Consider the following 2,749-nt stretch of genomic DNA (forward strand, 5'->3'; position numbering starts at 1 on the left):
CTATAGAATGGCACTATAGCAATGGCAATGGGGGTAACTTATCTCCCTGTTATTTTAAAAAGCATAGTGCGAGAACTGAGTTTTTCAGAGGAGGGCACTAATCCTGATATATTTTTGTAATGCAATAGGGAAAGGCTGTAACGAAAAGTTATATAATACATTCAAAGAACTAGTACAATGCATGTCCTATCATACACACTTGATATATATCAGCTAATAGAAAAATTATCCTGTTTTTAATACCAGCATTACATTTATTAAAAATTTAAAAAAATGTAGAAAGACTTCTATACTAGAGAGACATATTTTCAAATTAAATCAATAAATGAAAGATATATTTCTTTTCAAAAAAATAAAAAAGATAATATGCTTTTCATGGTGCCCATTAGGATAAACAATAGCTTTGCTAAAATTAAAATAACACTATTTTAAAAATGTAAATGCTTACTGTACTTTTAAAGTCACTATGAAATAAAAGTGGAAAATATATACATAATATTATTGATAAGAATACAACAGTAACAGCATAACTGAAATTAATGTATGTAGTGAAATAATCTGGAAATCAAATGTTTCTGGTTTCAGAAATTTTGGTATTTAAAAAGGAATATTTCAAGTTATTTATTTGAAGTCAATTACTTTTTGACTTTATAATTCTTCCAAATTTGACTAAAACAACTACAACCAGAAGAATTAAGAATATAGCCACATATATAGTTGTATCTTCTGTTTTCAATAGTTTTGATTGGGTAAATTTGAAAACCCTAACTGTTCACCATTTGTGGGGTCAAAATATTAGCATAGAAAATGTAGGAAGTGTTAAATTTTATGGGAAGTAGACACTGATTATGACACGCTGATTTATGAAAATAAACCATTTTAAAAGAGTTTAAATAAACAAGAATGTGAGTAAATATGTGAGGTGATGGATGTGTTAACTTGCTTCACTATAGTAACTTTTTTACTATCTATATGTATCCACAAGAAAAATTATTTAAAAAAGTGATGAGTTCTTATGCTGTAAGAAAGTCATAACTGAAAGTTTGTTTACGACTATTGTAGCATCTATGTTCCCTGCTTCAATTTTGTTCTTAATGCTTCCTTGTAATCTTTCTGTTACCATCTGCAACTATTCTCATTCTACTTATTGGCTATTTCAAAATTTGTACACATCCTTAAACCTCTGACAAACTTTTCCACCAAAACAGCCAAAAAAATACAAAAATTATTGGGACCCTCACAACGGGTTATCACTGATTGTCTTTAAGCATCAAGCAAATCTGTACTCTTCACTGTGTTTATGTTAGACTCACTGCTGCCATCTTGACCTTCATGTGGAAATGTTTCTATACCTACTATGTAGTGTGTGTGTGTGTAAATATATATATATATATATACACACACACACATACACACACACACACATACATATACACATATACAAATATATGAAAGTTGTGAAGTGTCATTGATGACTGTCTTCAATGCATTGAGCAAATCTGTAGTTGACATTATTTTGAAGTCCAATCTAACAGCTGCTCCCTTGGCCTTCATGTGAGCCATGTTATCAGCTTGTTCCCCAAACAAAGAAATGCCCACAATAGGGCTCCTACAGTGATCCCCTCATAGATGCCATTGGCTCCACCACAAGTTATAAAAGCTTTGTTTTTTGGATGACCTAGAATTGAGTGATACTCAGTAAAATTATTAATTATAATTATTAGCAATAAAATAAGAAATGCACAGCATAAGTCACTGAAAGGGGCCGTATTTTGTAAATGAAAGATTATTACACCCATCGAACTGCACTGAAATTGCTTTCTTAATGCAGAGGAAGAAGCTGCTAAGTCCACTGAGGAAGTAAGTGAAGGCTTCGTGGAAGAGGGTGTGTGCCTAGAGACTTGGACAATGAATACAAGATTTCTGAGTGGACAAATAGAAATAGCCCATTGTGGATAAAAGAGACTGCATGTCCCCCCTGCTCCCCAAGAAAAGGCACAGTTCATGTAAGAACGTGTTCTGTTAGAGAAATAGTGAAGTGACTGAGTCTGATATGTCAATCTCTAAGGAATCAGGAAGTGGGATAGAGTTGGTGCTGCAATCAAAGGTAGGACAGGCCACCATTCATCCTGAAATGTGCTATGATTTCATGATAAAGACTGTGAATTTATTCCCATAGGAAATCCAGAGTAACTTGTAATAAAATAAGAGCATTATTTATCAGTAGTATTTTAAATACTTTTCCAGTACAGAAAAGAGTAGGTGGAATGACAGAAGTAAGAGACAGGGAGAGACTACACAGGAAATTTTCAAAAAAATTCTTTGTGAGATTGTAACTACGATTGAAATAAAGATACTTTGTTTCTAGTCATAAAGAATGTGACTATGTATAATAAAATACCAACCGTTATAGTTTATTCTTTTTTTCTTAGGACTGGAGAATAAATATAAAGGTTTTATTCTTGAGTTTTTCAATAATTGATGGTTAATCAGTTGGTTTCTGTTGAATTATTATCACTCTAATTTGCTGTTACTCATGTTTTAAGTGGTTGTTCTCCAGATTCTTACCAAGAAGGTTATTCTGGGGGATCCAATTGTACAGCCAGGTATTGAGTCCTGTGGTGTCTGGTTTCTTGCCATCACATCTCCATAAGACCTGTTAGGCAAAGAAAATATCTTATTCTATGAAGACTCGGATTTCAAATTATAACATTTTAGATTTCTAAATAGGTTAAGAGATCTAGTTAAA

General features: G+C 32.3%; 1 pseudogene; it reads right to left on the reverse strand.

Annotated features, from left to right (window-relative positions):
* LOC103598526 overlaps positions 1 to 2,749 on the reverse strand; it is a 16,140-nt pseudogene that overhangs the window by 1,743 nt on the left and 11,648 nt on the right.

This window comes from Galeopterus variegatus, unplaced genomic scaffold (genome assembly GCF_000696425.1).
Source record: "Galeopterus variegatus unplaced genomic scaffold, G_variegatus-3.0.2 Scaffold2660, whole genome shotgun sequence".
NCBI lineage: Eukaryota > Metazoa > Chordata > Mammalia > Dermoptera > Cynocephalidae > Galeopterus > Galeopterus variegatus.